This window comes from Acomys minous (assembly GCF_964271855.1).
Source record: "Acomys minous genome assembly, chromosome: 8".
In the NCBI taxonomy this organism is placed as follows: domain Eukaryota; kingdom Metazoa; phylum Chordata; class Mammalia; order Rodentia; family Muridae; genus Acomys; species Acomys minous.
The window spans coordinates 127,014,107-127,040,419 of NC_140489.1; the positions used below are offsets into that span (position 1 = coordinate 127,014,107).

General features: G+C 37.9%; 1 protein-coding gene and 1 pseudogene across 2 annotated transcripts in view; both read left to right on the forward strand.

Moving 5' to 3' along the window:
- The window catches only part of LOC311604159 (maternal embryonic leucine zipper kinase-like), a gene marked incomplete at its 3' end in the record, with an annotated part of 113,594 nt that overhangs the window by 75,874 nt on the left and 11,407 nt on the right, over window positions 1-26,313 (forward strand). The window lies entirely within an intron of this gene.
- LOC311603428 (vomeronasal type-2 receptor 116-like) lies at window positions 1,857-24,621 on the forward strand (annotated as a pseudogene). Its single transcript has 3 exons — window positions 1,857-1,954; window positions 22,974-23,265; window positions 23,628-24,621. The product of its transcript is annotated as a vomeronasal type-2 receptor 116-like (transcript).

Consider the following 26,313-nt stretch of genomic DNA (forward strand, 5'->3'; position numbering starts at 1 on the left):
TGACGCCATTCAGGGATTTAGGAAAGAATTTCCTCAACTTAAGTGCTTCCATTACATGGATGATATTTTGATTTTTGCAAAGAGTGAGGAGGTTTTAGTTCAAGCTTCCACACAGCTAGTCCTGAGTTTAAAGGTAAAAGGATTGTTCATTGCTCCAAAGAAGGTGCAGAAGGCTACAATTATTGATTATCTAGGAACAAGAATATGTCAGGATAGAGTTACCCCACAAAAATTACATTAAGAACTGATAGTTTGAAAACACTTAATGATTTCCAAAAATTGCTGGGGGATGTAAATGGCTGTGACCCTACTTAAAACTCACTAATTCCCAATTACAACCACTGTATGATATTTTGCATGGGGATCCTGCCTTAACTTCCCCTAGAATTCTTACTCCTGAGGCAAGAGTGGCCTTATCCCTTGTTGAGGATGGATTAATTACTGCAAGTCTTACCAGATGGAATCCCAATATAGCGTTCCAATTATTAATCTTGCCCTCATATAGGACAACCTACAGGTGTGTTAATGCAATTGGCACCATTATTATGGATTCATCCAAAGATTTACCCAGGAAAAACACTCAGTCATTATCCTGATGCAGTAGCACAATTGGCCTTTGTAGGTTTACATCAAAGCCTTCAATATTTTGGACAATGGCCTGAGAAGCTTATAATACCTTATTCAGCTCAACAATTTGAAGTACTTTTTCATACTCTGGATAATTGGGCAATACTTCGCTGCAGTTATACTAGAGATATTGATAATCACTATCCCAAAGATCTCATTCTCCAGTTTGTCTCAGAGCATCCTGTTATTTTTCCTGTGGTCACATCTAAGCAACCATTAAAAAATTGCCCCACTATTTTTACTGATGGATCTAAAACAGGGCATGGAGCATATTCAGTTGATGGAGGCCAGCCAGTAATAAAGAAATGTGCCTCTGCTTCACCTCAAATAATTGAATTACAAATTGTCATCACTGTTTTTCAAGAATTCATACAATCTTTTAATCTTCTCTCTGACTCCAAATACGTGGTTAATATAGTCAAAGAGTTAGAGATAACAGGGAAGATTAATATGAAAAGTGTGATTGGAGAATTGATATCCCAATTACAAACCCACATTTGGAAACGTACTCAACCTTTCTTTATTCAACATATTCGAGCACATACCGGGCTCCCAGGGCCTTTATCAGAAGGTAATGATATAGTAGATAAAGCCACATGGGCCCATTTAATCCTAACTGCTTTGACTAATCTGGATCGAGCCCGTCAATTCCATTCTTATTTCCATGATAATGCGAAAACTTTAGCTTCCCGCTTTGCCATTACATGAGAGGAGGCATGAATTGTGGTGAAAGAATGTCAAGCATGTGCTCCTTTTAGGCCTCAACTACCCCTGGGGGTAAATCCTCGAGGCCTATGTCCCTTGCATATCTGGCAGATGGATGTCACTCATATACCAGAATTTGGGAAGCCAAAATATGTGCTTGTTTCAATTGACACTGCCTCAGGTATTATATTTGCATCCCCACACACAGGAGAAAAATCCCATCATATTATTGATCATTGCTTTGCGGCATGGAGTGCCTGGGGCATGCCAAAAACTTATAAAACTGATAATGGTCCAGCTTATACCTCTGCTACTTTTACTTCCTTCTGTTCACAGATGGGTGTTACATTACTTCATGGCCTCCCTTATAATCCTCAGGGACAAGGCAACATTGAAAACATCGCACCCTTAAGGAATGCCTTCAGAAACAAAAAAGGGGAATAGGGTTTAAAAGAACACCTAGAGAGTGCCTTTCTCTGGCTATGTTAACTATAAAATTTTTTCAATTAGATAAGTCCGGCATGATGGCTGATGAGCATCATGAGAGCCGAGACTCTACTTATAAAGGCACAGTCATGTGGAAGGATGTCCATACAGGGCTGTGGAAGGGCACAGACCCAGTGTTGGTCTGGGCGAGAGGATCTATTTGTGTGTTTCCACAGGATGCAGACCAACCAGTGTGGGTGCCTGAAAGGTTAACTTGACTTACAAAAGGAAAAAATGATGATGTTCCAAAGCCTCTGGCAGAGCCTGACCCCATAGATGGGAATCTGGATGATAATGGTGGGAAACATTCTGGGCTCCATGACACAGCCTGAGTATAGGTGGGAAATCTTGTCGGATTTTCCAAAACATACAACCGCAATTTTCCCAAGAATCTTCACCACTAATGTTTCGTTAACAAAAGAGTTTTCACCTGATACAGAATATATGGGCTTTCTCCTTAAAGGAAGCTTATGTTTTCAGATTATTAACTTGTCTAGCAGTCTCTCCCAGTATCTTGCAGATAACTGGAGCAGAAGCCTTGATAGTCCCCCGCAGAAACTGCATCTCTCCCTAGTGCACATCAATTCTACACGAACTGACATCTCCATGGTCTCTGGGCTGTCGCAGTGGTTCCAGAACGCCTTCTCTCATCAGCAGGAATGGGCGGGAATAAGAGCTTTGACAGTGTGTCTGGTCCTTGTCAGTTGCCTAGCACTCTGGTGCATATGCAGGATGCACGCCCGCTAACATGACACACAGGCCTCTATGATGCAAGCATTTGCTGCACTGGAGGCTGGGCAATCTCCTCAAATGTGGCTTGGCATGATAGAGAAGTAGTCAGTGATGGGTATAGATCCTCCGTGCACTAGGCAGACCAAGACCATGACACTAATGTGCTTCCGCTTCCCCTTCCATGCCATGGTGAGAATGGCATATACTCAGATATTGCCTGCCATAAGGCATGGGCACCTGCAAGGAGTGTAGGACGAGGTACCACAGGGGGAGGACCCGATTGTCCGACTCTGAGTTCCCCCGAGAAATAAACCTGATTGCATAGAGGTTGATGTCGGAAACTGTCTTGTTTGCTGTATGTTGGGGATGCCCACAGACAGCAGATCAGGACCCCCCTCTCCTCCTCAAAAAGACATCTTGACAGGCCAATGTGGCCCCAGGAGGATCAGGTCAATGCTTCCCCCCTCTGGTTAATGCCCGCTCCCTTCGGGGACCCAAGCTCACCTGTATATGATGGATTCATCTACCTCCTTTTCTAATAAAGAGAGGGAGGAGAAGAAGAAGATGTTGAAGAAGAAGAAATTGGGGACGGGCTATATGGCCAATGTTCAACCATCTTGTCAGCCTACTTCTCCAGTGCAGCGGGGACAACCTACCAGGCATTCTCTGTGCCACTTGCTCAAAATTTAATGACTAAGGGAAAAGTGTGGAGAGCCACAGATAGCAGCACCCCCTGCTGCTTCCCGGCGCAATGCGCCCCCTTTTGCGCATGCGCAGTGCACCCCTTTTTTGCACATGCGCAGTGTGCCCCCTTTTGCGCATGCGCAGTGCCCCCTTTTTTTGCACATTCGCAGTGAGCAAGTCCCTTATGCACATGCCTGAAGGCATGGCGTGAGGTGGCGTGATTCGAACAAAGCATAGCGTGAGGTGGTGTGATCTGAACAAGGCATAGCATGAGGTGGCATGATCCAAATGCACCAACCAGGAGTGATGACGTGGCAGTTTCTGATAGGACAGATACACTGTAAAGGTTCTGTGGGAGCTTTTCCCGGGATCACTCCAGGATCCTGAATAAAAACTGTTGCAAGAAGAGTTCCCGGTGTTGGTGTCTTTCCTGCTGGACGGGAGCGGCATCAACAGTTATGGTTATGGTTAGGGTTGTGGTTAGGCTAGAGATACTGCTAGGGTTATGGATAGGGTTAGGATTAGGGATAAGGTTAGGGGTTACGGTTAATGTTAGGGTTAGGGATAGGTTAGGGTTAGTTTTAGGGTTAGGTTAGGATTAAGGTTCGAGTTATGGTTAGGTTTTGGGTTAGGTTTGGTTTAGGGTTAGCGTTATGGTTAAGATTAGGGTAATGGTTAGGATTAGGGTTAGGTTTCGGGTTAGATTTAAGGTTAGGGTTAGTGTTAGGTTTAGGTTTACATTAGGGGGAACGTTAGAGTTATGTTAGGGTTAGGGTTAGGCTTAGGGTTAGTGTTATGTATAGGGTTAGGGATAGGTTAGGGTTAGGATTAGGGTTATGATTAGGGTTAGCATTAGGGTTATGATTAGGGTTAGGGTTGGGGTTAGAGTTAGGGTTAGGGTTGTGGTTAGGTTAGAGATACTGTTATGGTTATGGTTAGGGTTAGGGTTAGGTTAGTGTTAGGGTTAGGGTTAGGGTTAGGATTAGTTTAAGAATAGCGTTAGAGTTAAGGTTAGGTTTAGGGTTAGGGTTAGGGTTTGGGTTAGTGTTAGAGTTAAAGTTGGAGTTAGGGTTATGGTTAGGGTTAGGGCTAGTCTTAGGTTTAGGGGTTTGGGTTAGGGTTAGTGTTAGTGTTAGGTTAGGTATAGGGTTATTGTTAGGTTTAGGGTTAGCTTTAGGTTAGTTTTAGGGTTAGGGTTAGGGTTAGGGTTAGGGTTAGGGTTAGGATTAGTTTAGGGTTATGGTTAGGGTTAAGGTTAGGATTAGGGTTGGGTTTAGGGTTAGGGTTAGGGTTAGGGTTAAGGTTAAAGTAGGGTTAGGGTTAGGTTAGGGTTAGGGTTATGGTTATGGATATGGTTAGAGTTAGGGGTTAGGGTTAAGGTTAGGTTAGTGTTAGGTTAGGGTTAGGTTAGGTTTATTGTTAGGGTTTGGGTTAAGGTTAGTGTTTTGGTTACGTTTTTGCCACAGTTAGGCTTAGGGTTAGGATTAGATTTTGGTTTAGGTTGAGGTTAGGTTTAGGGTTAGGGTTAGCGTTAGTGTTTGCTTTAGCGTTAGTGTTATGGTTAGGATAGAGTTATGGTTATGGTTATGGTTAGGTTAGGTTTAAAGTTATGGTTAGGTTTAGGGTTAGGTTTAGGGTTTTGGTTAGGCTTAGGGTTAGTGTTCGGTTTAAGTTAGGGTTAGGATATAGTTAGTGTTTTGGTTAGGGTTAGGAGTAAGTTTAGTTTTGCATTAGGGTTAGAGTTAGGGGTTAGTGTTATGGTTAGGTTAGGGTTAGGTTAGGATTAATGTTAGGATTAGGGTGAAAGTTAGGTTTAGGGTTAGGTTTAGGGTTAGGTTAGGGATACGGTTAGTGTTAGGGTTAAGTTTATGGTTAGGGTTAGGGGTTAGGGTTAGGGTTAGGGTTAGGACTAGGGTTAGCATTAGTTCAGGGTTAGGTTAGGGTTAAGGCTAGCATTAGGTTATAGTTAGGTTTAGGGTTAGGTTAGGTTTAGGATAGGGTAACGGTTGTGGTTAGGTTAGGTTAGGGTTAGTGTTAAGGTTGGGTTAGGGTTAGTGTTAGGTTTAGGGTTAGGTTAGTGTTACAGTTAGGGTTAATGTCAGGTTAGGGTTAGGGTTAGGTTTAGGGTTAGGCTTATGGTTATGCTTAGGTTGGGTTAGTGTTAGGGTAAGGTTAGTGTTAGTGTTAGGGTTAGCGTTAGGCTTAGTTTATGGTTTTGGTTAGGGTTAAGGTTAGGATTAGGGTTAGATTTGGAGTTAAGGTTAGGTTAGGATTAGGGTTATGGAGGGTTTGGTTTAGGGTTAGGGTAACTGTTAGGGTTAGGTTAGGTTAGGATTATGGTTATGGTTATGGTTAGGTTAGGTTTAGGGTTAGGGTTAAGGTTAAGGTTAGGTTTAGGTTAAGGTTAGGTTTAGGGCTAGGGTTAGGTTAGTGTTACGTTTAGGGTTAGGGTTAGGATTAGTTTAGGGTTAGGGTTAGGATTAGGGTTGGGTTAGGGGTTAAGTTTAGGGTTAGGGTTAAAGTTGGAATTAGGGTTAGGTTAGGTTTAGGTTTAGGGTTAGGGTCAGGGTTAGGTTTTATGGTTAGGGTTAGGGTGAGGTTAGCATTTGGTTAGTGTTAAGGTTAGGTTTGGGTTAGGGTTAGGGTTAAGGTTAGAGTTAGGGTTAAAGTTAGGGTTAGGGTTAGGCTTAGTGTTAGTGTTAGGGTTAGGTATAAGGTTAGGATTAGGATTACGGTTTGGTTTTGGGTTATTGTTGTGCATGGGGTTGGTGTTAGCGTTAGAGTTAGGGTAGGGTTAAGTAAGAGTTAGGGATAGGGTTGGGTCGGGTCAGGGTTTGGTTTACGGTCAGGGTTAGGTTTACATTAGGTTTAGAGTTAAGGTTAGCGTTAGGGTTAACTTTAAGGTTAGGTTAGGATTAGGTGTAGGTTGAGTATTAGGGTTAGGTGAGGCTTAGGTTTAGTGTTAAAGGTTAGGTTTAGGGTTAGGTTAGGGAAATGGTAAGGGCTATGGTTAGGTTTAGGGTTAGGGTTAGGGGCTAGGGTTAGGGTTAGGGTTAGGATTACGGTTATGGTTACGTTACGGTTAGGATTAGGGTTAAAGTTAGGGTTAAGGTAAGGGTTAGGTTAGGGTTAGGCTTAGGGATAAGTTAGGGTTAGGATTAGGGTTGGGGTTACGGGTAGGTTAGGTTAGGGTTGGGTTAGGGTTAAAGTCAGGTTTAGGGTTTGGTTTAGGATTAAGGTTAGGCTTAATGTCAGGCTCAGTGTTAGGGTTAAGGTTAGGGTTAGGGTCAGTTTAGTGTTAGGGTTAGGGTTAAGGTTAGTATTAGTTTAGGGTTAGTGTTATCGCTAGGGTTAGGTTAGTGTTAGGGTTAGACTTAGGATTAGGTTAGAGTTAGGGTAACTGTGGTACATATACACTATGGAATACTACTCAGCTATTAATTCCAAGAAATTCCTGAAATTTGTGGACAAATGGATTTAGCTAGAAATGAAGATAATGAGTGAGTTAACACAGAAGCAAAAAGACTCAAATGGTATATACTCACTTATATCTGCATATTAGCCCAAGGGGCATGTCCCGTGAAAGCCTCTGTTTACTAGGAAACAGGGACAGAGGGGAGGACATCCTATTGGGACTCTAGATGACAGAAGCATGGGAAAATAGCAAAGTAGAAGGATCCAGAGGGTCCTAGAAAACTACAACTAGAACATTATGATAGGCAGATTTGGGCCCAGTGGTCCTGCTCAAACTAAGGCACCAGTGAAGGACAATATAGGCACTAAACTTTAAACTCCTACCTAGATCTAGCCAATGGTCAGAACATTCTCCATAGTTGAGTGGAGAATGGGGAATGACTTTCACATGAACTCTGGTGCCTCATATTTGACCATGTGCCCTGGAGGGGGAGACCTGGTGCCACTCAGAGGAAGGATAGCAGGTTACCAAGAAGAGACTTGATATCCTATGAGCATATACAGGGGGAGGAAATCCCCCTCAGGAACAGTTATAGATGAGCGGAATAAGGAGGAAATGGGAGGGAGGGAAGAATGGGAGGATACAAAGGATATGATAACCATTGAGATGTAACAAGAATAAATTAATAAAATTTCTTTTAAAAGTAACTGTGGTTATTTACACTATGGAATACTGGAATACTACTCAGTTATTAAAAGCAAGGAGGTCCAGAAATTTGTGGACAAGTAGATGGAACTAAAAAAGATCATACTGAGTGAGTTAATCCAGAAACAGAAAGACTTAAATGGTATATACTCACTTATAATTGGACATTTTCTCTCTTTTTAAAATATATTTTCACAGTTATTTTGGCACTTGGTAAGATTTTTTTATTTAAGCAATTTATTCAGATTAAATCTCATTTTTTATACCCTGATTTGTGTCTTCCAATTCCCCATCCTTCCCTCTTTCATCCTATTGCTCTTCCCTAGGTCTGTGACAGAATGGGATATTGTCCACCACTAAAAGAACAAGTCTATCAGCCTGCTTACCTCCTGGCAGCCTGCTTACTTTTCCTCTGAGCGTCACCAGGTCTCCCCACCGAGTGGGAGTGGTCAAATAGGGGATACCAGAGTTCATGTCCAAGTCAGTCCCTGCTATCCACACAATTGTGGAGAATGTGCTGTCCATTCCTAGATATGGATACGAGTTCTAGGTTCTAGGTTCTAGGTTTTTGCATTCATTGTCCTTGGTTAGTACAGGATTTTTAGCTGACCAGCCTGAGTCCAGATCTTCTTGTCTTCTTGTAGGTTTCTAGGACCTTCTATTTCCACATTCATCCTTACGTCTCTCACCTAGAGTACCAATAGGAAGTCCCAGTATCTATCTCAATCTCCAGCTAGGCACTTGTTAAGATTTTTAATGACCATTTTGAAGAAGAGTAGAGACAGTGCATATTGCTGCCCAATTTATGTTCAGTATTTTAAGGCATGGTCTCCATGTCACACTGACAGCCTTAGATTAGCTATATTGGTCAAACTGACCACATATCAACAGAAAATTTTCTAAATATACCTACGAACTGTTTGGATTAAAACGTATACCACACATACCCATAACCATAAAATTCTGATTTTATTGAAATGTTTTCTCCTCATCTAGCACAATTCTTGAAATCTGTTTGCCAAAAAATTCTATTCTATTAAGACATTACATGTTCTTTGTATTCCAACATTTTTTCTCTTTACTCTGAATGGATGATGGACTTCTTTATAATATATATATGAATATTTTTGTATAATCATATAATTCCATCTTAGAGTGTATTTAAATTGTGTATCTCATTTAACAGATCTGCATTTTCGAATCACTATTGCATTTCTTGAGTGAAATAGAATTGTGGTGTGTTGTTGAATTGTCTTGATAGGTGTTTACTTAAGAACTATTCCAACCATTTGCATCAAAGTGAATATCTTCAGCATTTTTCATTTGTTTGTTTCCATTTCATAACAATGCATCACCCCCATTTTTATAGACGGATTCCATTCTGGTTAAAAATAACTTTTTCCATTGAAGTAATAAAGAAAAATTTTGGGTTGTTGTTGTTACTGTTGTTGTTGTTTTATTGAACCAATCTTGTTTCTATGAATTTTTTATTAGAGAATGTGATCATTAACAATAAATTATTATTGTTGATTATATGGTGAATATTGTCTACTTGTTGATATTGTAGTATTTAATAGTTTTCTAATAGTTGCTTTTCTATGGATCTTAGTGCTTTCTATGGATTCCTTTGATTCTTGCATTCATCATGTGAAGTGGCTCAACTTGGGTCTTTCATCGTGATTTTTCAGTGCTTATAAATTCTTGTGATTGTGTCTATTATTGAACTCTGTTCTGTATCCTTCTATTATGAGGAATAACTTTTCTGTTTTAGTTACTGTGGTTGGCTGTTAAATGTTTGTAATACGACACTATTACTCTCCTCCTGTAAGAACATCCATAGTGACATTGACTGATATACAGATGGGAACTTACTATGACAGAGTCTTGTGTACTGCAGCCTTCAACTTTATGTCTTTGTTAAAAAATATTTTTTAAGTTAAATATGTCAAGGGCTGTTCATTTACTGATTTTGTATGTTTGCTATATAAATGACTGTTGTATCTCGATGGGCACACATCTCACATGAAATTTATGATTACATTATACTCAATATAGTGTTGACGAGATGAGTGTGTCCTTCTTTTCCCCTTGTGTCGCTGGATTGTAAATTTGATCTTTTAATAAGAAACCCTCGGTCTCCTATATTTTGAATCTTCTGTTTTGTTTTATTTTTGTTATAGTTTGAATTTTTAAATACTTATGCATAACATTCAAGCTTTGCAATCTTGTCTTTATCTTGAACTGCTGTTTTGGTGAGACCTTTTCCTAAGAATTTTATTTCACTTAATTTGTTTTTCCTTTACATATTTTTGTTGGAATATTTTTATTATTTTGTACCTTCATGGGATTCCTTTTTCACATAACTTTTCAGTGGCTTATTTTATGTTAGTTTTTGTGACACCTTGTATCCTTCCAGAGGTAATGTATGTCTCCTCTTCTCACTTTCATAGACCATTCTAAGAATCATTTTTGAATTATGTATGTAACATATCATTGAATATACTCTTATTTAAAACTATGACTATAACATATTGAGCAAGGTAGATTTGATATCATCATCTTTATGTTTGTTTGTTTCTGCATGTATCCTGATATGCCTATTTGGAAGCAGAGCATTGATTCTATATATTTTTTAGTATTGAGTATTATTTTTAGTATTGAGTATTATTGAGTACTATATATTACTTAGTATTGAGTTTTTGTAATGCTCAATCAAACTGTGTTTAGAAAACAAATGAGATTTCATTGCTGCCATTGAATGCATATGTATCTCAGTAGCTAAACTTCAGGTCCTGGGTTCCTCTGCATAAAAAATGATTCCTCTCATAACTCTGAGAAGGACAATTAACTGTAAATATCACAGTACATAAGTAACCTGAGCTATCATTTAAAATATAGCTTTAAGTCCAGAAGAACTTCTGGACTTAACCTCTTTAAAATTTAAACAACTTTGTAGTTGTGTAGTTCGAATAGAATACCTTAAAACCAGCCACATTAGAATTCATACCTGTGACATATCCTGGAGCTATGATGAAATCTTTTATTCACAAGTTTCTGCATAGCAAAAATGTGTTACTACTAATACCTCCAAATACACAGAAGGAAACTAGATACCGCTTCATTACTTTGAATGAACTACACAACATTTAAGAGGACCAAGCAAGGATATTGTAGTGAGCAGTTTCTTTACATGGTGTAATTCAGAGCTGAGGCATGGACAAACAGTGAATATCAATTGATATCTTGCACCCATTTTGCACATCTAAGCTGTCTCACATTCCCAAAAATTTGCATCACTCTTTAAATGTCCATATACAACACATACTCCAGTATTGCATGGACATATATCCAGAAGAAAACCCACATACATATAAAAAAGAAAGAAAATACAATGTAATAATTCATAGAATATTTAACATGTATCACAACATTATTAATTTATGATTAGAGGGGTTGAAAACTTAGGAAATCTTTGTCAGAAGGCTTAAGCAAACATATAAAATAAAATTGTTGCCTTCAATTTGATCACTTCCCCCTGATGGTGTACATTATCAAATCACAGAGAAAGATTATGCAGGCAGTCCTTATGATACTTGATAGGCTGGAGTCAGTAAGTAGGGGAGAAGGGTTCCCCTCTCTGAGGACTAGGGAAGAGGCATAGGAGAAAGGAGGAGAGAAGGTGGGCCTGGAAGGACACAAGGGAGGGTGCTAAAGCTAGGATGTAAAATGAATAAAATAAAAAAATTAAATTTAAAAAGATAATTAAAACTAAAACAAATGATGAATTTGTTTTCTAATGCCTTTATATTCTTAATTTACTGCATCATTACACTTAGCCTCAGTCTCTTTAACTTTTTATCAGAGGTTCATAATATGTAAGGAAATCACTATATATTAGTAAGAATGATACCATGAGTATATTGCTCACTTTACTGGAAATATTATAAATGAGTGGTCAAAAGTTGTTTCATATTCATATTAAAACAAAAACACACTTTCTTTTATAATAAAATACAGTGTAACTATTGCATGAACTCCTTGAAGAAATAACATCAAAAATAGTGAAAATAAGAAATATAACATAGGAGACTAGAAGTAGGTTCCTTATGTGACAGTTTATTTCATTTCACTAACTTATAAAAAAGCATAAATGGACCAACTAAATACACAGTGTTTACATGTATGTAATGGAAATCAGTAGAGTTCTTTAAACCCACCTGTCTACTTCCTGTGGCCCACTCTAGCATGTCTTCAGATAAATGGAGCTGTTGGCCATGTGGAAAATATAGGTTAAACTTTCCTATCTTCACCTTAAGTTCAAAATCATGTGGGAGATTCCAAATGTAGAAAATGTTTCTGAACTTTTTCTTTCTGGTTCATGGTCACTTTGTCTCCAGTAGGAGTAGTAAATTAGGTCTTTCTCATCAAGGAGTGCATCTGAAAAAACAGGCAGTATTATATAATCTATATGCTCTTCCCAGATTGGAGAAAATGTATGATGATTACATCTGAAATGCAATTTTATTGAAGGTATCAGGTGGAGATTTTCAAGGAAATCAGAACATTATATTAATTTGTCATAATATTTGCAGAATTTTAGTACACTGAAAGGAAACTAAGAAACACAAGCATAGATAAGCACTTACACATCAAACATACATGTACAACTCACACACACACACAACACACACACACATGGATCTACACACAGAGAGACCCACATCTATATAGAGATATGCACATAATATAGCCCCATATTTGTTTACACACACATTAACATACATGTCCAGACACACATATGAACATACAGGCACAGACATACATATACACACAAACAGACACACAAGTACAGAAATGTACCAATACATACAGAGACACACACACATACACAGACAAATACATACAGGGAGACATAATGAGATACAAACATTCACACAGAGAGACATGGACACAAAAACACATTTATGCTCACAATATCAAAGGAAAGACAGATAGAAACACACACACACACATGCACACACACACACAGAACAAGAGATATACATATGTGCAATCCAATATACAGAAACACAGAACACACAAACACATGCGCTTATAAATACAAACAGAAACATACACAAAAGAGAAACAAATGTATACATGAGCATGTAAACACAGACAATTTATGCTCACTTCTACAAACAGACAGATAGTCAGATGGACAGAAACACACAGACACAAACACACACATGTGCGCATACATATCTGTACACACACACATAAATACAGATATACAGAGAGATACACAGAAACACACTTAGAAATACAAATACAGTGAGAAACATATAACCAAACAAATTAGTGTGTGTGTGTGTGTGTGTGTGTGTGTGTGGGGTGTGGTGTGTAATAAACTGATTCACATAACTACTTCTGTGCAATTATACTAAGACTTTGAGGAAGGTGAACAGAGACTACATTTGGGGAGAATCAATTGAGAAAACAATCCCCTGAACTTATTACCTCAAATTTCAGAATTAATGAACATTCATCTCCTTATCAAGGAGACCATAATGAGAAAAGACTAATTATTTCTTCATTACAAGAAAAAGTAGGATCACATTCAGTTGCTCTGTTACAGAATCACTGATTTTCACTGATAAATGGTGTCTTTCATTCCAATACCTTTGTATTTGAAGATCTATACAAGGTTCTAGATTTATTGTGTCAGCATAAAAGCATTTAGAAACCGAGGTTTGGGGGAAACATTTCCTAGTTCACTCAGTTAATCATCTGAGAGACTCTTAAAATACTATGACATTGATAAGATCATGTATAATCCAATAGAAGAAGCACTGCCTTCAAACAGATATGACCAAGTTTTTTCTCATTGTCAATTGGCTGATTTTCTACCTGTTGTAGAAGCACCTCATGAAAGACATGGGCCAAAACATATGCAGCATTGTATATGTCATAATTGCTATCACTGAAGACCATGTCAAAATCTGTGCCATTAGCCATTCCAATGAGGCATTGGATGAGCAGTTCTTCATTGTCTTACAGTTAGATGCTGAGGCTTCACAGTTAAAGTTCATCCACTTCAGTCTTGCCAGATATTTATCTGAGTATTTGAGAGGGTTCAATGTCTGGACAAAATTTTTAAAACCTGAAATCTTACCATGGTGCTGTGCAAAAGGAAGAATCCCATGGAATGTGTCAAGTGTGAGATCTCTCTTACTTGTAGGAACATCCCACTGTGAGGTGGTGACCCATGTTCTTCATATACCTAGAGATTCCCACATTCTAAAGGCCACCGCAAGAGTACTGTCTGTGTCACCATCATGATGTCATGATTTGGTTGTAATACACTTCAGCTCTTGACATGTATACCTCCATGTTCAGTGCGATCATGTTCACAAAGGCAAAGCAGACTGTATCCTTTTCCATTTCTCTTTTCAAATCTGAGAAAAATTGTGTACCCTGTTCATTGTCAGAGATGGCCAGCTCGACCCAGTTGCAGTTTAAATAAAGTAAGAAGGCAACAAGGGCCATGGGGAGAGATGTATCCTCATGGGCCATCTGATAAATATAGGGAAATTGTACATGGTCATTCTGGAGAGGATGGAAAGGCCCATAAGTAAGATGAAGATCCTAGAACACAGGGAGCGGCATGAGGTAACATGTACTTTTAAGAACTTGTAAACACATTTAATCTGTAAAAATCTCTAGGAATCCCCCTTAACTATTACTTCTCCTCTTATTCCTATTTCACATAAAGAAATTCCAGATCCCCATCAAGTATCTGAATAATACCATTGAACTACAGAGATTGACATAAGGCCAGTAAGACCAGTCTCCTCTTTACACCCCCTTTTTTTGCATCTTATCAAAGCCACCAATGGAGACACAAATTAATTAAATTTTAACCTAACAAACTCTCACCTGCTGAGGTTCATGGCTGTACATGAATGTGTGGTATAGTACAGATGCTTCCCAGTTTTGTCCTGTAAGAAAAAGTGACTACTTGGGCACAGTCATAAGTAGGAGAAAACAAATGAGTTGGTTAAGAAACATGAATGAGAGCTTTTAATTCTGAAACACTTATAAAATGTGGTACTGGAAATACTATAGATATATTTGCTAGAAGATCAGGGTTTCTGTTTATTTCATCCAAGGAAAAAGCCAAAACCATAGGAAACTGGCTTTCAGCTGGTGTTCTGTAAGATGGTACAATATTTACTATGTACGGAAGTATACACATAATCATTTGAAATCAATACAATGACTATCATGTACTTGAAGATATTGTCTTTATTCCTATGTTTGGAACAATTATCCCGTGGAATAAAGTTTGCAAAGATAAAAGTATGGAATTTTGCAACACCTATATAATTTCATGTGAGTTCATTTACACAAAACATTCATATTCCATGGAAAGCATTTCCATCTGTGGTTATTAAATACTTACTTAGAAGGTAAAGACAAGGCCACAGGTTTTGACCAAGCTATAAACCTGATTATGTATTCACTTATTAATTACATAGAAATATGAAAATTACACATGATGTTTGAGCCTCTGAGTTTCTGGTATTTCCATATGAAATTAACTGAACTGACTAAGATAGTGAAAGAATGACTGGTGAATGCATGGGAGTGTTTCTGGGGCAACATTTGGTACCAAGGTTAAATCCATTATAATTATTTGGAGATATATATATCATATTCTCTCCTATCCATCTTCATATTGTTGTTTTGCTTTTTAGATTATATTTGAGGCAGAGCATCTTTTTCTGGTTTATTTTCCAATAAATGCACATGCAGGAGATGCATATTTAAATAGATGCATGTCTGATTTTGGAAATCAATATGTTACTTTATCAGAAAACTGGTAAAAGCTTAACCTCCAGACATAGCTGTACCATACCTGGACATCTATCCTAGGACACTTGCTCAATTATGTTCATAACAGCCTCATTCATAATAGCTAGAGTCCAGAAAACATTGATGTCACTCAAACAAACAATGGAGAATAAACAATGAAATACTACTCAGATATAAAACAAAGAAAAATCATAATTTTTTCATACAAGTAGACTAGAAAACATCTGCTGAGTGTGATAACCTAGACTAACAAAAATGCACATGGATATGATTACTTAGCCATATAGTACAGGATAAGAATACTAGAATTTACTTAGCCAAAGAAAATGAGTAAAAAGGAGGAACCCAGAGAGGATGCTTTATTCTACCTCAGAAAGGGAAATATAATAGATAGCAGAAGAAGTTGAAGATACAGAACAAGGTGGGAGAGAAAGTTCAGATAGAAATGAGGGTGGATACCAGACCTGGGGAGAGCTGATGCAGCAGGTCAGAGGGCCTGAACAGTAAGAATTAAGGCATGTGTGGATATATCTCTCTGACAAGAAGGATAAATAAGACAGTTCTGGGATGATATGGTGGTGACTGAGATGAGAGGACACCCTCTAACTAGACAGAACTCCTAATGGAGGAAGGGGAATACCAACCAACCAACAAGAACTATGACTCGAAATTTACCTTTCCTACAAGATATGCAGGGATAAAAATAAAGCAGAGATTAGGGAATGTCCAAGCAATGCCTGGCCCAAACTGAGACTCAGAACACAGGAGAGAGACAACCTCTGACACTACTATTGATACTCTGCTGTGTTTCAGACACCAGTGAATCAAAACAGATGCTAAGAATCAAAACCAAATATTAGACAAATGTTCAGATTCTTGTAGAAAAGTAGGAGGAAGTATAGAAGGATGAACAACTAACATAAACTACACAAGAAATCAACAGTCAATTTATCAGGGCACAGAGGGAGTTGTGGAGACTCAATCACCAACCAAGGATCCTCTAAGACTGGACCTAGGACTCCTACACAGATATAGGTGATGCGTAATTCAGGCTTAGTGTGGGTCCCCTAGTAAGGGGAGCTTAGATTGTCTCTAACATGGACTCTGTTGCCTGTTTTCTTTACTCTCTTTCCCTTGGTAGGGATTCATTTTCAGGCCACATGGGAAGAGTACACACTCAACCTTGATGTGATTGTTGAGTTGAAATGAGGGAATCCCCTCCTTTGAATAACAGAGAATGCAGATGGAGTAGATGGAGAGAGAATGAGGCAAGGAATAGAGGAGGGAGGGGGCAATGATCAGTAAGTAAAATACATAAACAAATATATTACATAAAAATGTTGTATGCCTCTATGTGTCTGGATGTATGGACATAAGCAATGCTCTTTTATGACATAGACAAAAAATAAATTGAGGTTTTTTATTCTATTTATGGGAAAAATCATTCCTGTCTCTTGCTAGTTATTTCCAATCACCTGAATAATAAGCATCAAATATAATCCTTCACTCGGAATGATTCACTCATATTTAAATATAATTAGATTTTCATTTAGAAATTGTACATTTGAGTTATCTTTGTCTATACAAATAGCTCCTTTTAGAATACCTTTATTACAGCACAGAAAAAATGCCATTGGAAACTTCAGTTAAACACATTAGAAAGTTGATACTTGAACTTGTGTGACAGAAGCAGTAACTCTTGCATACTAAACATAAACAACGTCAATTACTTGAGCTACCAGAGTGGCCTAGTAGTCTAAAGTGCTTTCTGTGCTTGGAAACAACAGTCAGAAATCCAGAAAGCAAAAAAATGTGTAGAGTATCCACATGGTAAAATATGCAATTATACTTAGTAAAATTACTAAAAGAGACATGTAAGTAGTAACTGTGATAAAAGTGTAGGAAAAGAAACAGCTTAGACATAAAAAGAAGTCACATATTTCTTAAAGAACTGCAGAGATGGGCTACTAGGAAACTTCTCTATTTCTGTTCTCAAGCATAACTATAAATGCCACAAATGTAACTCAGTCAGCTCACAAGTGAAGATGGAGTCACCACTATTAGTGATAATGTTTCTTCCCAAACATAAAATTTACAATTTAAGCATTCTTTCTTTGTGCTAAAACATATTTTGACCACACTTCCAGTTGTACTATCAGAGCACTAGCATCTTCCTGAGAATAAGGAATATCTGGAAATTGGAGTGAGATTTGTTTCTGCCAATATTACATGTTTGCAAAATACAATGTAAAGAGTAAAGCATACAGGAAATCTTTCTGATATTATTTTAATAAAAATGGCAAAAATTAAGTTGGAATATAAGATTTTTTATTTCTCTTTATGAGAACAGGAATCACTCCTCTCTCTTCCTAGTCATTTCACATCATCTGAACAACAAACATGTGGTCTTTGGTTCCATAAGATAAGTGGGCTGAGCAACCAAAAGTGAGCAAGCCAATCAATAAACAGCATTCCTCATGGCTCCTGCCTCCAGCTCCTGCTCTGGTTGAGTTCCTGCCCTAACTTCATTCTATAATGAACAGTGATGAAGAAATATAGCTAAATATGCCAGATATTTTTATATCCACTTTAGACCTGCTAGAGTCATCTCAGAGGAGGAAACATCAATTAAGAAAAGGCCTCCCTAAGACTGGGTTGTAGGCAAGCCTGTAAGGTATTTTCTCAAATAGTGATTGATAGGGATTGGCCCAGCCCGTTGTTGGCGGGGCCATTCCTGGACTGGTAGTCCTGAATCCTGTAAGGAAACATGCCAAAAGAACCATTATGACATATAGAGTAAATAGAAGCCCTCTGTGGCCTCTGTATCACCCTCTGCCTCCACTTGTGAGCCTTCTTTGAGATCCCTGTCCTGATTTTTTTTTCAGTGATGGACTACAATGTAAAAATATAAGCTTAATAAAAGTTTTTCTCTCCATCTTGTTTTTGGTCATGGTGTTTCATCACAAAAATAGTAATAATTTTTAAAAAGCAATATATATATATTTTTTTCCTCCCAATTTGCTCTTGGTCATGGTATTTCACTATTTTGTTTAGTTTTTTAAAATCTATGTGTGTTTCATTTGCAGTCTTGGTGTTTTCTTTTACTCTTTTTGTTTTGTGTTTAGAAACAAAAGCTCACTTACCCTTTATAGCATTGACAGTTCTATAACTTACTATGTAGACAAAGCTTGCCTAGAACTGAAAGAGATCTGCCCATTTATGCCTTCTGAGTACTGAAAATAAAAGTGTGGTCTACTGTTCTAAGCTAAATGTTCACTCTTTTCTCTCTTTTCTTTCTTTCTTTCTTTCTTTCTTTCTTTCTTTCTTTCTTTCTTTCTTTCTTTCCTGAAAACAGTGTTTCCCAGGATAGCCCTGGTTGGTGTTATATTCTCTAAGTATACCAGGCTGGCCTTGAACTCAGAAATCATCTGCTTCATGATGCTGTGGTATCATCAAACCTGCCATCCCTGTTTTTTAAAAATAATGATTTGCTTGGTTTTTGTTAAATTTGTCTACTTGCATTCTAAAGACAGAGAAGTGGTGGCAGAAATTTGGATGGGTTTGAAGATAGAAGAAAAAAGTAAAAAAAAGGAAAGTAGAAAATATCGTTTCAATATAAAAGAAAGATATTATATATGTTCATGAACATGCACATCTTTAAATATATTAGACAAAATGAATATTTAACCAATCTATGAAATCCAGAATTCAAACTCAGTGTATCAAAATAATGAGACAGAATCAGTTAATTTATGTTGAGTTTTAATACATGCTTATGACACACTATGTGCTATCAAAACATGACTCTAGGATAAAGTGATGAAATCTCACTTATAAATTTTCCATTTCCTAATCAGAGCTTTGTGTTAGGAGGCTTGGAGACCCTCTGCTGATTTACCATGAAATATGTAGTAATGATTGAATTCTATAATATATTGCAAGCCTATGATTACATGAATAAAGTCAAAATGATACTTATTATATCTATGTATGAAGTCATTTGAATCTATACTATCCATTGGCAAAAATTGTACTTATTTTCCTTGTGTCTCACAAATGACCTTCCACAGTTTTTATTTTATCTTGTGCTTTAAAATATTCATTATTTGTTTTACAATTATCTAATAAAACTATTATATTCACCTACACCACCACACCTTCTCATATGCACTCTCTGCACTCTTACCTTCATACCCAACTAAGTCTGTGTTTTTATTCTTTTTTTCACTTTACTATACTCTGTGTCCTAAAAATACTATTGTAATTGGGGCCTTTCCTTGAGTGTTCTCAACCCTCTAGGGATCTCAACACTGAAGAAACTGACCATATTTCACCCAATAACTGTCAAATTTCAATAGCATCTCAGCTAGGGGTAAGAGATTTTTGTGCCCATCTCTTCTCCATGATGGTATTTTGCCTTGTTTAAGAATGGTCTTACATATGCTGTCATAATCTTTGTGAGTTCAAATGTGTAACTAATATGTTTTGGACAGAAAATACTGTTTCCTAGAGATTGTCCACAGCCTCTGGCCATGACAACCTTCCCCCTTATCTTCAGCCATGATCCCCAGCCTTTTGAGTAAGCATGTGATATGTAAGTCACATGTATGGCTGAGCACTTCATAGTCTTTTACAATCTCTGATATACTCTGTCATTGCTTTCTTTGTTATTTGCCATCTGCTGGAAAAAAAGCTTTGCTGATGAGGGCAGAGGGATGCACTAATGCATGTGTACAGCAATAATTCACTAGGGCTTAAGTTCATACTGTGTCCATTTAACAGAATTATATCATTAAGTCCATCCCTGGGTCTGTAACCTACCTAGTTACAGACTTAGCTATTTTTATAGTGCCAAACATGTGTTCCATATTATTGAAGGGGCCTTATATCAAATCATTAAAAATGTTGGTTCAACATATAATATTTGTGCCTGTTTTTATACTAGAAGGCATATCATATATGGCCAGCCATTATTATAGCCCTCATGGTTCACAGATGAGTGAGAGTTATGATTATTTTTATTTTCTTTAGTACCATGCATAGTACCTTTCAGTACTATGAATATACGCAGGAAAGATTGATATTTCCATGTTGTGTAATTCAATTATATAGCATTCTCAACAGTGGCATCTTGCCATCAAGATTGCAGGATCCAATCTTGTACCTTCCTAATATAACTTCTAGATAATGAACAGGAAAGATGTACAGCATATGACTTTCTTAGCGTGAATCAGAGTAGTCATTCCCACAGTTTACAAGTTTACTGAGATGTCCAAAATTCTGGTGTGTTATTTTGGTACCTGACATTTCGATTTGATTATGATATGTTTTTTACTTAAAATATTTTCAATGCTCGTCTCTGTATTTCTATTTTAATCATTGTAGTCTGTCGCCCTGCTCCTAAATTTTGTGGTTTTCATTATTTTCCCCTGCGAAATACAATCACATCTTTACTTATTAGTTTTAAATTAGGGCATATACAAAGTCTTTTGGGTTTTTTTCTGTGAAGTTTTCTGTGAAGATAAATACATTAGGTTTAAAAGAAACACATCTTAGAGCATGCACGCAATCTGTAAATTTTAGCACCACCTCAGAAAAAGAATATATTGGAGATATGAAAAATACAAAGTCCTTTGAGCCAGCATGCATAGCAGATATATGGTATACCAGCAGCTACACTAAATTAAAATAAGCTTTTGAAAAGGAATAGGGAATTACAAAGAATCATAGTTGCAAACATTTTGATGAAGGAAAACAAACCACTAAGTGGCTAAAATGCCAGAATTTGGAAGAAAATTTTGACATCTAAAAATGCACTATTTCTTTTCTTTTCAAGTATGTTTACTATAGAATTAATCTCCTTCCATTAATATCTTTCCAAAATATTTAAAAAATATTGATTTTCTTTTGAACCCTGAACAATGTCTTAATATGAAATATTTCTATATCCAAGTAAAGAACAATTTACTAACTATAATCTTAAAGAAACTTTTGTGAACAGCACATTTTGACACTAAAATGAATACCCTACCACACAACAGGGATATATGCTCAACCATGTTCATAGCTGCTTTATACATAATAGCCAGAACATGGAAACAGCTAAGTGTCCCTCAGTAGAAGAATGGACTAAGAAACCATGGTACATTTACACTATGGAATACTACTCAGTTATTAAAAACAAGGAATTCCCAAAATTTGTGGACAAATGGATTGATCTAGAAATTATCATAATGAGTGAGTTCACCCAGAAGCAAAAAGAGACAAACGGTATATACTCACTTATATCAAAACACTAATCCAAGGGATACGTACCATGAAAAACTTTACTTACCAAGAAAGTGGGTCAGAGGAGAGGACATCCTATTGAGACTTTAGGTGAGAGTAGCATGGAAGAATGGGGAAATAGTAGGATCCACAGGGTCCTGGAAACCTACAAGAAGAACTTTATGACAGGCAGATCTGGGTCCTGGGGTCCTCCTCAAACTAAGGCACCAGCCAAGGAGAATATAGGCAGTAAACTTCGAACCCCTACCAAGACCTAGCCGACGAACATGATATTCTCCACCGTTGAGTGGAGAGTGAGATTTGACTCTCACACGAACTCTGGTGCCCCTTTTCTGACCACGTCCCCTGGATGGGGAGGCCTGGCAGCACTCAGAGGAAAGACAGCAAGTTACCAAGAGGAGACTCAATATTCTAAGAGCATATATAGGGGGAGGAGGTCTCCCTCAGTCACAGACATAGGGGAGGGGAAAAGGGGGGAAGTGGGAGGGAGGCAAGAATGGGAGAGAACCGGGGAAGGGCTAATGATCGAGATGTAATATGAATAAATTAATAAAAAAATAACAAAACCATAAGGACATCAGTTCGGAGGAATGATTCTCCTGGTGTTGCCAGCAGGATTTCTTCTGCTGGAACCTGGAGTAACCAGAACCTGGAACCTCAGCAGGAGCTGGAGCCCCGAAGCTTTCCCTTGAGTGGTTCTCTCTATGAGCATCTCGAAGTGGAGCAATGAACAGCCAAAACAATCCCACGTCTCCAAAGGCCCCACCTCCTGTTTTGGGTTCATTTATATATCTCCTTCCAGAGTCTGTTCATGGATCTTTTCAGCTGACAACAATCAAGTTCCCACACGAGGTGGTTTGTATTCTAGTGGACTAACCTCACCTGTTCTCTCACAAGACGATTCCAATTCCACATTTGGAATCATAACAAAAACAGATTTATCTCTCCTTCACTCATGTTTTCAAGGCCAGCCTAGTCTGTACAGTTTATTCAAAGCCACCCTGTTCAAAAAAATCATAGAAATGACAGTATGGCAATATATGATTTTGACTAACTTTGTGCAGTTCTTTAAATAAGATAGTCACAAAAATTTCAGTGATTGTATCAACATATAATGACCATTTGTAATTGTAGAAGATGAAAGGCCAAGATTCAGACATGAAGAATTCTGATGCTTTGGTAGAACCCAATTGCTCACTCATGGACAATTTTTCTTTTATTTTTCCATGCATAAGAGAAAAATAAATCAATACAATAATAGAGTCTCTGAGACCATAATCAATGAATGTTCTTTAGGATCTAGCCTAATTTTATCTCTTAAAATGCCAATTCTAATTTCAGTCATTCATGAGAAGATATTAAAATATGGATTTTATAGGATCATCAGCATTTAGGTAATGAGAACCATAACAATAAATATGAAGCTTGTGTGATCTATGTCTTCTTCCTGTGTAATTTTATGAAATATATGCAGGTATAAGTTTAAGAACTACCAGTTTGTTCTGGCCCTGGTTTTTGCCATTGAGGAGATCAACAGAAACCCTCATCTTCTACCCAACACAACTCTGGGCTTTGATGTTCTTAATGTTCCATTTAGTGAAAAGAATATTCTTTTTGTTGCCCTGTTATGGCTCACAAGGATGAGCAATCCAATACCTAATTACAACTTTGTACAAAAGAGCATATCCCCAGTTGCAATCACAGGAACATTATTGGTAATATCTGCCCAGATTGAGACACTGATACAACTCTACAAAATACCTCAGGTAAGGGGTGGTTTCTGGGAACCAGGAGTCAAGTATCCTTTGTTGATGGTATAGGTATCTGAAAAGGTTATGTAAGGACACTGGAGTTAATCCTCTATCAGAGGCAACTATGAAGGTCCTTGATGACAGTTCCATATCTGCAGTACTTGAAATAGAAAAAGAATGAGAGGTGGATGAGACTGGCTAGGTTATTTAAAATGGAAACCTCTCAGTAATTTCTGTGGAAAAACTCTGTAATGAATTTGCCTTTTACAATATGACAGAACCATGTTTTACCCTCTCTGCTTACATATGTTGACCCTAGACTGAGATTGTGTTTGGTGCCAATGTTCTTTAACTTGTTTCCATTTTTTCCCCTTTAGCTCACTTTTGGGCCATTTTATTCTATCTTGAATGACCCAGAACAGTTTAAATTCCTCTATCAGATGGCTCCTAAGGACACATCTCTGTCACTTGCAATAGTCTCTTTGTTGCTTCATTTCAACTGATCCTGGGTTGGTCTAATAATCTCAGATGACCACCAAGGATCCCAGATCCCAGATCCTCTCTGACTTGAGAAAAGATATGGAGAGTAAAAGCATCTGCATAGCTCTGTGAAAATGATCTCTGGCACCTGGAATTCATTTTCCAATGAACTATGGAAAAGTCTGGAGAAAATTGAGGAATCACCAGCAAATGTGATAATTGTTTGTGGGGACACAATTTCTTTACAGGGTTTAATGCAACACATCGCACAACTATTAATCACTTGGAAAGTCTGGGTCTTGAACTCTCAATGGGATGTTGACACTTATTCTGATTATTTCATGGCGGATTCATTTCATGGGAGTCTCATTTTTTCACACCACCATAAAGAGATGGTTGACTTTGCAAATTTTGTTCAAACAGTTAATCCCTACAAGTACCCAGAAGATACTTATCTTCCCAAGTTTTGGTATTTGTTCTTCGAGTGCTCATTTTCTGAGGTTGATTGTCAACTTTTGGAGAACTGCCAACCAAATGCTTCTTTGGAGTTACTGCCTAGACACCTTTTTGACCCATCTTTGAGTGAAGATGTCTACAATATATATAATGCTGTGTATGCTGTGGCCTACAGTCTCCATGAGATGATTCTTCAGCAAACACAAATTCAACCAAATAATAATGGAAAAGCAATAGTATTCTTCCCCTGGCAGGTAATATATTTTCCTACATTTTGTAATATCAGCAGTTTGATGATTTTTATTATTTCATAAGTCATTCCAATTGGGTATTGTACATTTTACATTATGTTGTCAATAAGCATGGGAGAAAATATTTGTCTCCCTGTCTGGAGTTTAATGCAAAACCATGAGTAAGTGTCCTTTATAAATAGAGTGCTAGAAATAATAATAATTTAAACACTGATTATATCAATATTAAATTTATATAACACATTTTTCTTTTCTTATTAATTTATTTCATTTACATTCCTATTGATGCCCTCCCTCTTCTTATAATCCAACCCTCCCACCCTCTTCTCCCATTCCCCAGTCCCCTTCTCAGAAAAGTGGAGGCTCCCTACCCCATACCAAACTTGCCCAACACATTTTTATCAGGACTAAGTGCAACCTACTTCACTGAAGCCAGACAAGGTAGCCCAGCTAGGGGAAAGTGATCCAAAAACAGGTAACAGAGTCCATGTCAGAGATAGACCCTGCTTCAATTGCGAGGGGACCCACATAAGACAAGCCAGCATATCAACCAAATTATATATATATATAGTGGGTCTCAAATTGGGCCAGCCATTGGGCCAGCCATTGGTTGACCATTACCATAGTCTCTGTTCCATTGTTTTCCTCACACACCTTGTAAGCAGAGTAAATTTTGTTGTAAAGTATTGTGGGCGCATTGGTATCCACCTCCTTCCACAGAAAGTTCTTCCTGGCTTGGAGGTTTCATCTTCACTCTCCATCTCCACCACTGCTGGAATGTTCACTTCGTGGAAATGCCACCCATACATTTCCCTTCTCTCACTCTGCCTTCTGACCTCCCAAACCTCTTTTTCTCCAACACTCAATTCCTTATCCATACTATTCCCCACATTCCCACTCAACCCATTTCCTTTTCTTCATCCACTTCTGATGTCTATTCTATTTCCACCTCTGAATGAGAATCAAGCATCCTCCCTCGGGCCCTCTATGTTACTTGGCCTCTTTTCTACTTGTCTATCTGTCTGTCTGTCTGACTATCTAGCTATCTATTATCTATTTAATGATTTTTCTTTCATTTTACATCCTTGTCATAGCTCCATCTCTCTTTTCCTCCCAGTAACACCTTCCCTCCCTGTCCCCTTCCTCCCTTTCCTATTCCTCAGAAAAGGGGAGATTCCCATTTCCATCCACTCCAGCTCAGCACGGCATCAGGAGTGAAAGTGTCCTCTTCCCCTGTGGCCTGAAAATACAGTCCCACCAGGACAGAATGATGAAAAAAGTTGGCGTCAGAGTCTATAGTAGAGACAGCCCATGTTCCCCTTACTAGAGGACCCACATGAAGCCTGAGCTGCCTATGGGCTATATCTGTGTAAGGGGCCTAGTCCGATCCTTGGACTTCAGTTGGTGCCTCGGTTTCAGGAAGCCGTACTGGGCCCTGGTTAGTTGATACTGTTGTTCTTCTTGTGGAGCTCCTGTCACTTCTAGGGATTTTTCTCCTATTCCCCACTTACTAACTCCACTGTTAGTGTGTTGGATCAATGTGTGATTAAACCTTTAAACGTGTTTCTTTTATGAATGAATGTGTGTGCCCTTGTATTTGAGGCACAGATATTCAGGATTATGATGTCCTCTTGGTGAGTTTTTCCTTTGATGAGAACAAAGTGTCTTTCCTCACTTTTCCTGATTAACTTTAATTGGAAGTCTATTTTAATTATATATTAGAAGGGCTACTCCAGCTTGCTTCCTTGGGTCCATTTTCTTGGAAAATCTTTTTCTAGCCCTTTACTCTCAGGTAATACCTATCTTTGTTGCTGAGGTGTATTTCTTGAATGCAGCAGAATGTTGGATCTTCTTTCTCAATTTTATAATAAACTAC